Source organism: Pistacia vera, unplaced genomic scaffold (genome assembly GCF_008641045.1).
Source record: "Pistacia vera cultivar Batoury unplaced genomic scaffold, PisVer_v2 Contig1132, whole genome shotgun sequence".
Classification (NCBI taxonomy): Eukaryota; Viridiplantae; Streptophyta; class Magnoliopsida; order Sapindales; family Anacardiaceae; genus Pistacia; species Pistacia vera.
In genome coordinates, this window is record NW_022195174.1 from 550,979 (window position 1) to 563,278 (window position 12,300).

General features: G+C 36.3%; 1 pseudogene; it reads right to left on the bottom strand.

Moving 5' to 3' along the window:
• Positions 1-7,541: 7,541 nt before the first annotated feature.
• On the bottom strand, positions 7,542-10,852 carry LOC116143053 (annotated as a pseudogene).
• Between the last annotated feature and the right edge of the window lie 1,448 nt (positions 10,853-12,300).

Here is a 12,300-nt window from a genome sequence, read left to right on the forward strand (position 1 = left end):
GGTAATTCACTAATTGTAGGCTTATATTTTATTTTATTTCTAGAGTTTATAATATATTTTATTTCTAGGGCTGATACTGGAATGATCGAAGTTAAGGCGGACTCTGGGGGGTCTTACTTTTTTTTTTGGTGGGGATTGATTTTGGTATTTTTACCATGACTATGCATGAAACATCGATAACACCCTTATAAAACAACAGAGTTTTGTAGATGATATTATTATATTTACAATTGAATCCCAAAAATCGGTATAAGTCTCATCTATTTGTCTATTGTCTCATTGGAAGGTGGTTAATTACAAACTACCATCTCAAACGGTGAGAAAAAGTTTAGTTACTTTATAAAAGGGAGAACGGAATGTTCACACCCAAGATTTGACAAAATGACACTTTTTCATCTATTAAATTTTACAATGACACTTTTTTACCATTTGTCAAGTCCTATTAGTGTTTTTTGTTAATATTTGATTGAAAAGGTAAAAATACTCTTAAATAGTTTATTTCTTAATTAGTTTATTATAAATTAAAACTAAATTAAATTAAAGTCTTTACTTGATTATTTATTAGTTCAAGTGTAAAGATATTTTTTTTCTTTGTTTATTTAATTAATTAGGAAAAATGAAAAACATTATAAATTTAATAGATCATTGAATAATAGTAATGAGATATTGATGACATTATAAATAAATAAATAATTATTAAGATCATTTAACTTTAGATAATTTCATAACATTACTCATAACTTTTTAGGTGGAATTAACTACTTTTTCTTTTTTGACTTTTTAGCTAATTAAAAATTTATAAAGTCAAATTTTTAAGGGTACTTTTGTCTTTTTAATAAAATATTAACGAAAAATATAACATAACTTACAAAGGATGAGAAAGTGTCATTTTTAAACTTGAAGGGTGGGAAAGTGTCATTTTGTCAAACCTTGGATGGGAACATGTCGTTCTCCCTTTATAAAATTATAAATAGAGGATATGTTTGTAATTGTATATATCTATATTGTTAGATTAAAAAGATGCAGTGCGGTGTGTGACTAGACGATAAATGGAAGGGATTTTATTTTTTATTTTCTCATAAAATTTAATAGAAATATTTCTTTAATAATAATTTTCCTAGTGCCACCTGTCAGATTAAAAACTGCAAGGACTGACCTACCTCCTCTGCTACTCACACACCTAGCACCTCTAGGTACAGCTAAAATCAATCTGGCAAGACAATTCATCCCAATATAAACATCTCTCCCTACGCCATCGTTTCATTCTATTCTATTCTGTTATTCCTTGAAAATCTCGCAGACCCCAACATTTACTACTGCCTCACCTCCAGCACCCAACAAATGACAATCTCATCACTTCCACCAAAAGAATTCTATAGCTCTCAAGCTCTGGGTAGCAGAGTAGGTAGGCCATCCAGTACTTTTGGAGGCTACCCAGTGCTTGGTGGCTATAGAATTCTTTATGTTGCCTTCTGAACGACCCGGCTTACTTTCTGCAGTTTATATTCATGCCCTCCAGTTCTCTTGCAGAATTGTTGAAGTGCCTCATTTTTAATGCTATTCATTGTGCTTTCAGGCTGGCTTGAACCCGGGCGCGTATGCTAATGATTTGGCTGGCAACTTGGCGCGTGGACACATATTCCCTTGACTGTCATCTCGATGTTCTCTGGATTTTTCTTCCCAGGAATTGGTTTATGTTACCGAACTGCTATTTAATTATGTGTTACATTAAGGATACTTCTATGTTGATGTTTGGGCTGTGAAATGTATTTTAATTACTCTTGAATACTTTTGTAAGCTTGCTATTATTTGGGTATTCTGTTGTGTTTATTGTTGAACTTCTGCCTTTTGAGGCTGCTTTTGTCTACGTGTTTGCATAATTAGATTTGTTTTTCCATATATCGTTAATACTATAAACTGCTAATGCTGATACCAAGGGGTTTAGAGTTTTTCTGATCCCTGGAGTTTAACTACATGAGGGAAATCTTGGAAGGTTTACAGCTTCACTCCAATATACTGTTGGCTCAGAAAATGGTAACTTTTAGAGTTACTGACTCTCTGAGGTTTCATTTAATAACAAAAATCCCTATGAGATTTTAGAAGCAATACAGATCTTTTAAGGTCAAGTGTTCGAAAACTGGCGGGTTTGATTGGTTCTTGAGTGGGTTCATCTCCAGTTAACATAATTGTTGTTGGGTTTCCCCATTGGTAGTCCAACATGTTTGCAGTGGAAAGTCCGGCGAGAAAACTACGTCGTTATAGTTGTAACGATGGTCCTCTTGATCTGTAACAGTAAGAAAGTTAAAAAAAAAAAAGTTACATGATTTGAAACCAGCTCTTTGAAAGTTAATATCAGAGAATTTGGAAGAGTTACCATACTTTCTCTGCTCTTAACAGATTATAACTCACGACTTTGTATTGCATGGTCCAAAGCATCAACAAGAAAATCTGCATTTCCACACACAACAGTGAGATAATGTTATATGAAACAAATTTGCAATAATAGATTAAATGACAACCGGGAAAATCTATTTGATGAAAGGAAGCTCCAGAAGGTGACCTGAATCATCTTTGCGAAACCCATTGGTGGCTTGATTCTGAAAACTTTCCATGTAGTCCACCTTTCTCACTAAACCCGAGCGCCTGCAATTGCAAGAGAGTTTAGAATTAAAAATGATGAAATAAAGAGTTTTTCTCTGAAGAGGAGATAGTATTTGTACCTCCTTGCAAGTGTTTCGTTCCTGTAGTTCTAATCTATACCCTCACCTTAAGCCCCTCCCTCTCACATCTCCAATGGTTGAAACAAGATTTGATCAATGTGAAGAACTGCATAATAAAAATCACCACTCTGAAGCATAAGACAAGCTGTGCAATTAAGAAACAAGAGATTGTGGTGTTGACAAGAAGTAAAATTGTTGTCATCATCATTATTATTGTTTTGTGTTAGTCAATCCAACTGCCATTCTCTGTATCATCTCCTAACCCTTATAGGCAGCATCATTATTTGTCCTCTCAAATCTGCCCACACACCGGCTCAACTTATTAGTGCAAAACCAAGAGCGGTTTAGAAGCTGTCTGATGGAGATGGCAGACCCCACAGGCCGGCCTGGCCAGACAACCCCCATGGCGGTGGGGCCCGTTACAGCTATGAGGGTAAAACCCAAGCCCGACCCATGGCTTTTTGTAATCCTAGTCTCACCCATTTTTAATTTTATTTTAGAAACTCTTTTAAATACTATCTTATAATTATTGTGAAATAAAATAATTCAATTCTTTTTATATTTTTAATTTAGAAACAGTTTTAAATATTAATTTATTTTTAAATACTTACCAAATATATATATAATTCACCCCTCATTTCTTTTATATAATTCCATTTAGAATGTTATATAGTTGTAGAATAATATGTAATTAGATATATATTATAAGAATAATTTAGTAAATTGTCGGCCGGGTCGAGATGAAGATTGTCTCATGCCTGTTCGTACCCAAGGGTGGGCCCTAAGAATGCCAAGCCCAAGCCCGCTAACACACGGGTAACTACCTTTTTGGTCGGGTCAGAGTACCCGAAAATACAGCGCTCTTGCTCATCTCATGTCTAGACATGAAAGTCCTAAAGACGTCATTTGATTGATATATATATTATATATATCTATATAGAAGAGAAGAGAGAGAGAGAGAGAGAGAGAGAGAGAGAGAGAGAGAGGCGGACCCAACCCTTTGAGGTAGGCCCTATCCTCATATTTAAAAAAAAAAAAAAAAAAAAATAGACACACAAGTATCACACTTAATTAGAAGAGATGTTGAAAAGCAGAGAAAGTAGTGTCTTTATAGTGATGGTTTGATTGACTTGATCCCGTCTTTCACAGATTGTCAACAAATGTTCACTAATGTTCAGATAACCACAGGATTTAATGATGCAAATGCTTCTATGCAGTTGAGATAATTATCAGACTATTGATCAGCTTCCAGAACCAAAAATTTCACTCGGAGGTTTACTAGAGACCAAAGTTTTTTCACATGGTATTCTAAAAAATGAGTAAATATTATTGACTAACGGGGGAGACCTCAATTTTATGTAAAAGCAAGGAAGACAAAACAAGACAAATTAGGTTATGCTATGAAGATGATATTTGCATTTGACTTACTTCGACTTGAGCTGTAATTACTCCGAAGGACATCAGATTTCTCAATTTCTTGGTTCTATAAGTATTAAGATACTTAATCTCTCTTTTCCTGGATTCGGGGAATGATTCCTCACCAACTCGGAATCCTCTCTCTAATCTGGACATCTTGATCTCGGTGGAATGAATATTCTGGACGCTGAAATATTCAGTGGCTACTGGTCTTTCTAGTTGGAACATCTTGATTTTAATGGCGTGAATCTCAGCACATGCTCTATTGTTTGCAGGTTAAACTACTTTCCCATTCTTTCACACTCTGTTGAATTTGCAAAGTTGTCAACTTATTATAACCGATATTACGGCAGATTTTTATAAAATTTGATACTGTCGGTTTTATACCGCAATTATACCGGCTGTCCGTAATATTCCGTATAATACGCGTTTTTATTCTAACTATGGTTGGAAACAACTCCAACACAAACCGACTTAAAGAATTTAAAACGTAAACTCTCTTACTTTACTTTAGTTGGTAACTCTATTTCGGGTCCTATTCCATTGTCACTAGGAGAACTTGTGTCTTTGCAATATCTTTATCTTTCCAACAACAAACTGAACGGGAACTCTTTCTGAAAATCATTTTGCCAATCTTACAAGATTGCTGCGTTTGGATGCGTCTGAAAATTCATTAACGTTGAATTTCAGTTACAACTGGGTTCCTTCTTTTAAACTTGAAGTTTTAGGATTGAGTTCTTGCCATTTAGGGCCTCGATTTTCGATGTGGCTTCATTCACAAAAGCTGTTGGTTTATATAGATATATCCAACCCAGGAATTGTAGACACTCTTCCCAACTATATATGGGATGATTCCAAATTTAAATGAAAATACTCAACTTGAAGTTGTTGACTTGAATTCAAATAAATTATCAGGTCCATTGCCACCTATGCCGTCCAATATTCATAGACTGGATCTTTTCAACAACACTTTGTCAGGTTCAATTTTCCAGTTCTTATGTTATGAGATGAATGAGTCAAAAGAGTTTGATGCAAATTCTCATCCTTAAAGACAACTTTTTACATGGAGAATTGCCTGATTGTTGGACGAAATGGAAGCACTTAGTTCTCCTAAATTTAGGTAACAATAGATTTACCGGAAACGTTCCAAGCTCTATTGGAACTTTAAGTTATCTTCAGTCCTTAAACCTTCTCGCAAAAACAACTTTTCTGGAATAATTCCTGTTTCACTTAAAAATTGTACAGAGATAGTGGCACTTGATATTGGTGAAAATAAGTTCGTTGGAAACATCCCTAAATGGGTTGGAAAGAGATTTTCAGGAATGAGGATTCTCAACCTTATATCAAACGAGTTTTATGGTCTTCTACCAGAGGAACTCTGCCAGCTCTCTTCTTTACAAATTTTAGATTTGCCCATAACTATTTGTCTGGAATCATACCAAGATGTATCAAAAACTTCAGCGCCATGACGATAATGGGAAATAATGAAGAAATGGATAAGGATTATGGATCTGATGGGGTTTTTTCTTCGTTTTATGTGGAAGGTGCATCACTTGTGAAGAAAAGTCAAATGGTCGAATATAACACAATTCTGAAGTTTGTGAGAGTTATATACCTTTGAAGAAATAATTTGAAAACTTGCAGCATTGTAATCATTGAATCTATCACATAACAGTTTTACTCGTAGAATTCCTGAGAACATTGGTGCTATGAATTCACTAGAGTCCATTGATTTCTCTGCAAATCAATTATCCAATGAAATCCCACAAAGCATTTCAGATTTGACCTTTTTGAGTTACTTGAACTTATGGAACAATAATTTAACTGGGGAAATTCCTTTAAGAACTCGAGCTCAAAGCTCTAACGCATCTTGTTTTACTAGCAATGAACTTTGGTCTTTCACTTCCAAATAACTGTACTGTGACTAGAGTCGACAGTGGGCTGTGTCAGTCCGGTACGAAAAAAGCATAGCACAGCACAGTATGAAAATATGCGAGCTGTGGGCCTTAAAAAAAAGCACATGGGTTGGCACGGCACAGTACAAAAAAAATAAAATTAATAGCTATTTTTTAAAATAGATGTTATTCCCCTGCACTAAGGGGTAACGGCTATTTTAAACTTAAAATCGTATTGCTGAAGCCATTATGTGTATAAAAGATTGAGTGGCAGCAAGTTCAAGCTTCAAAATCGTGTTACTGAAGATATATTTGAAAATTTTAAGAATTTAAAAATTAATGGAAATAAAGATGTATACTAATTCTTAATCCTAATTTCTAAGTTTATATTTATAATTTATAATTATAACTTATTAGTAATAAAACGTGTTGAAATTCAATTAATATTTCAAGATCTCATTATTTTATTATATTTCATAGTGATTATATATTTTTGATTAATATAAATACAAAATGTCACTAAATATAACATATAAAATATTTTTATAATAATTATTAATAATAAATCAAAATTACCATAATTTATAAATATTAAAAAAAAATATTTTCACAAAGCACGTGGGCCGGCCCATGGCACGATACGATATACAACGGGCTGTGCTGTGGGCTTTCAAATTTCGTGGGCCTGCACGACACGACAGGGCACGAAACTGTACGAGCCTTGACATGACACGGCCTACGACACGATAGACCTTGAATTTTTAGGCACGACACGACCCACCACCACCTTTAACGGTGATTGTTTCAACATTGAATGATCAAAACAATGTAGAGAAAGATGGTAACGAAGATGAAGTGGACTGAATCTACGCAAGCTTGGCACTTAGATTTGTGGTCGGATCCTCGGGTGTAATAGGACCTCTACTCGTCAACCTTGTATTACCAATTCTTGAATCGCCTATAGAACAAAATTTGAAGTGTTGTAAGAAAATATTACTAGACCCCTTTTTATATCGGCCTCAATTTCATGTCGACTCCTTCATCAACTTCCTTAAATACAATGTTTGGTAAGTTGTGACCTTTAACTCAGATTTCAAATTCATGAAGATAAATATAAACATTGTTTCAAAACATATTAGCCATCGTTCACGATGGCAATAGTATAGTTTATGTAATCTTATGCTCTATTGATCTGCAGATGAAATCAGCAGAGAACCTTCAAATCCTGTTTCTTTAGTGGAGGGAGATGAGTAGCCAATTGAGCCCATCTCTGATATTGGTATCCACAAAATCAATGATCCCATGTTTAATAATGGAAAATGACCATTGTAAATACCTATTTTGTTCGGTGAATTTATGATCTGGTTCATTATTTAATCAATTTTGAGTACGTTTTGAGAATTAAATATGGAAAAAGAATTAACTTCACAAGGTCCATGATGATCAAATTCGTAAAAGCAGTAATAAAACTAAAGAAAGAGTGAACAACTAAATCACCAAATTTTGATGGAAAGTTGGAAGTTTTTCTTAAGTCATTTTATACAACTATCATTCATGAAAAAGGATTCCGGACTAAATCCTTTTCTCATCCTAATGCATGTGAAAAACTCTAAAAATGGCAATAAGAAGGTAAGAATTTGATCAACTCCTGCAGAATAACTCCAGGTACACGGTGAGGGTCAATGTCATTGCACGGCGAATCTCCATCTTCATGTGAAGTTGTGGGCGTTGCACAGTGAATCTCCATCTTCAAGTGAAAAAGCCATATAGATATTAGAAAACAGCTAAAATCACCACGTCCATGCGCTAGCCAACATATTTGTATCACACAACTTGCCACCATAAAGATGGCAAAGTTTGAACAAACATAAAAGAGATATAAGAGACATGAGTTGCTGAAAAGAGGCTGGGAAGACAACGATATATAAATTGTCGTTCCTCCAGCAGACAACATTCTGCAGAAGTATATTTCTTCTACTGGTTAAAGTTGAGCATAAAAATGGCACGTCCATAGCTGCAACCACAACCATTTCCATACATTCTCTGCCTAGATGTTGTATGGCTTAATATCAGGCTTGAGAATCATCCCTTGCCATTACTATCAGTTGAACCCTCTTCTGAAAGCAATTTTCTTCATTTTCTTATTCAGAGTTTTATCAAAGTCGCAGCTTGATAGTGATAACACCTGCTTCAGACTGACTGTCACTCCGCACTCCTTTACGCGTGCATACCAAGGTTTGATCCTCTCTTCTAAACTGTAACCGAAATACGTAGGGAACTTTACCAGCTCAGACTTGTCGTAGTCCATGGTCAAAAAGAACTCCCATTTGGGTATCAAGTTCTCTTTCAGGCTGAAAGTATACAGAGATGTATATCTAGAAATCATGATCCCAATTTCCTCCATCCTGAATCCCCTCTCGATGAAAAATTCTGTCACAGGCTTAAGGTTGGCCTCAATACTAAGACCAACACTCTGTGGAGATCGCTGGAGAAGAACGGAAACGTCAACTCCTAATGATCAGAAATACTCAGCTGTTGGTCGTAGCTTGTCTTCAACACTGTAACTTATAATGTTTGGGCACCGAGTTAAGATCTTACCTATGCTCTCGGCCAAGATGCCCATCTCATAGAGGAAATCTACAGTTGACTTAATCTTTTGCTTGCTACAAGTGAGAACTGTGGGACAACGGCGTATAATTTTAGCCCATTGTTTCTTGTCCACACCCAAGTCTTCTAAGAATATCATGGTGGGTATTAGGTTTTCAGAGAGACTAAGTCCACACAGTTGAGGACTTTTAGTAAGAATTACAGGAATATCTGATTTAGGTACCCCAAGATCAAGAAGAAACTCAACAAAGGGCTTGATTTTTCCCTCCAAGCTGTAGTAGGAAAAAGCAGTAAATCTGCGTGTAATTAACTTAATCCGCTCAAGGTCCATGCCAAGCTCTATGAGGTAGAGAACTTGAGGGTGGAGATCTCCCTTAGGCCCTGCCTCACTCACTCGAGAGACAGCTTTTAGCCTCTTGGAGTCAACAGTGGGATGGGATGCAGAAACTTGCGCCGCTGGCCTTTCCTTAACGGGTGCATTAGGAAAGTTCTCAACTAATTCTACCAGAATGTTCCCATAATCTTCGTGCAGAGTTTCAAGGTATGGTATAAGGGCATCCCTAATCTCAAGAGTTGCGAACTCTCTTCCTGCACTTTCAATTGAAATTTGATAAGCTGGGGAACATGACAAGAGAAAGAGACACCGACAAAACAGTTATCACAAAAAAAGTAACATGTCGCAATCAAACCTGCTAGATACCGAGATTTATGAACTAAATGGAGCCTTGAGACAAGATGGTCGATAAAAAGGTCTGATTTATTGATGGTTCTTGCCGCAACGGCCTTGCTCAGACCTTGTTTCTTCATGAATAAGGTTAAGACAGCCTTGGCTTCTTCCTTTTCAGCCGCTAACGAGGTTGGAGATACTACTCTTAAGCTGAAAGATCCATCTACCCCAGACTCAGCTGTCATCATATAAAGTATAAACACAGCGTGAGTGGTACAAAACAAAGGAATATATATAAATGCACTCAATTTTAGGTTTATATGGAGGTAGGAACAGCACTAGAAAGACTACTAGCATACCAAACTTTGCTCGGCAAAAGAAGAGCTTCTGAGGAAAAGTAGCTCGACTCCTGCAGAAAGATGAAAGGAAGTCAATGCACTGCTTAACAAAAATTGAGAAGAATAAAAAAAAACTGCAGCAAAATGGAGGATTGGGGATTAGAAGATTCTTAGTTCAACAAAACTTATCAAATGCAATTTCCTTGCACTTCAGAGACTTCACAAATTCTCTACACTATCACAAGACAGAAAGTATTACTTGAAATTCCAAGACACTCTTAACTTTACTTCAAACCTTTTGAATTAGAAATCTATTAACCTGAACTAAACTATGAATGACATCCCAAAACACTAAAATCACAAAATTAAAATCAAGCATGCATCATTTCCCCAAATACCTAAACCCTTTAATTTCAATTCCTACCAACTCCAAATATAAACAAATGTTACAATATTAATAAATAAAAATAAAATGCTACCTTGTAATTGAGAAATTCCCTCCAAAAATAGAAGAGAACTCTAAAGATTGAATTGCACGAAGGGCCTTCATCTTCAACTTCAAGAACACGAACGCAAACACAAACCTGCATAAAAGTGAGAAATTTCATGTTAAATTTAGATTCTTTAGATAAATGGTCTGAACCACCATGAAAATCATAAAACAAAAGCAACCCAGAAACCATATTCTGCTAAGATACACATAGATAACTTAAACTGAAAAAACCAATAATATTTGGCTTAATAAGATCAAAAGACTGGACATTTCATGTTAAAATTAAAATCTTTAAGTAAATGGACTGAAACTCCATCAAAATCAAAAAACAAAAGCAAACCAGAAACCAAATTCTTCTAAGGTACAAAATAAAGAACGTAAAACTGAAAGAACTGAATAACATCTGGCTCAACAAGCTCCAAAGACTAGACATTTCATGTTAAAATTAAAATCTTTACCTAAATGGACCGCACCTCCATCAAAATCAAAAAACCAAAGCAACCCAGAAAACCAAATTCTTCTTAGCCACACATAGAGAACCTAAAACTGGAAGAACTGATAATACTTGGCTCAACAAATAACAAGAACTGAAAGAAAAAATCAGAATGCGGATCTTACCAGCAATGGAGAACGGGGTTTGATTCTGCAGCAGTAGCAGCCACTGTTCACTTGAGTTCACCGAGAATGAAGAAAATAATTTTTTAATGGAGGGTTTTGTATCCACTTTTGTATGAGTTTTTTTATTTTTTTTATTTTATATAAATAATTTAGAAATTCCTGACCTCGTCTAATGAAACCGATTTCGAAACTGACCGTCAACCTCTTGGTTATTTGTTGTGTGCAAGCTTAAAGAATCACAAGGATATAATTTGATCTAGAACTAGCTTTACTTCACTGATTGTTTGACCTAATATAAGCTTATCGAGATATAGCTCGACCCAACATAAGTTAGTCGTGAGTAATCCGAATAATCATTCGACCTTTTTTCAGATAACTTCATATCTTAAATATCTCTAGAATTATTAGATTGGCAACAGTCCTTGCGCAATCACAGCACACAATCACGAGAATATCGGAGTTGTATTTCAATTTAATTGTAATCTTTTTAATTTCACTCTCTCCTTTGTACAAAATTTGTATATAAACCCCCTCAAACGATGAGGAAGGGGTTGGACAATATTCCTATAATTACTATTGTAAGCTCTCACAACAAATATAAAGAACAGTGGACATAGGCTCAAGAGTTAATCTCGTCAAACCACTTTAAAATCCTTTTTGTCATTTACTTTACTACATTCATTATTCCTTCATTGCTGATTTTCATTAAATCACGCGCACATCCATTCCGGTTCCGGCAGGGTTAATCGAAATTCTCTTGTTGGTGCAGATCTTTGTATCAACATTTTAGCGCTAGAAAGAGGGCCCTCCGCTAACATCTTAGAAATTCCGACAAACAGCCACAACAATTTAACCACTTCAGGCCCACGATGGCGCGTACAAGATAAAAAACCACCACTAGAAACCACGACGATATGGAAACCACCCATCAGGAGGTGCAACAAGATGCCGCTGGGCGTCGACCACCATTGCCGCCATCTCAGCATGCCACGAATAACCAGGGGGTAGGAATGTCAAACCCCAAAAATGGCCAGCTGGTGGAGATGATCAAAACTATGTTGCATAAGCAGTGCAACCGAACGTGGTTGAGATGAGAAATCAGCAACCAACTGCCTAGAACCTTGACCAGTCGCGTTTCACTAATCCTACCCCGATGGGTCGACCAGTCGTGCTTCACTAATCCTACCCCGATGGGTCGGACTTCAACCGAGGACCAGTCTGGCTCATCGGCGCCAAGTGGCAACTGACATCCTCGACGTCAACGGCTGCACTCTGCTCATGAGCGTGAGTCTCACAGACGAACAAACCCTAGGAGGCCGTCGGGGAAACAACCAATGGTGAAAGCGAAGGTAATTGTCGCCCACAAGACACTCGACCTACCTAGCAGAATCCTCAACGTCAGCGTGCCGATCTTAACCCACGCCCAAGATAAGCCCGATCCTCGCAAGCTTGTGAGACGAGTAATGTGCACCAATCTGGCAATGATCGACGTTTCAGTTATAACCGACATCATGAGCAACGCACTGACGAGTGTGATAACACTTAT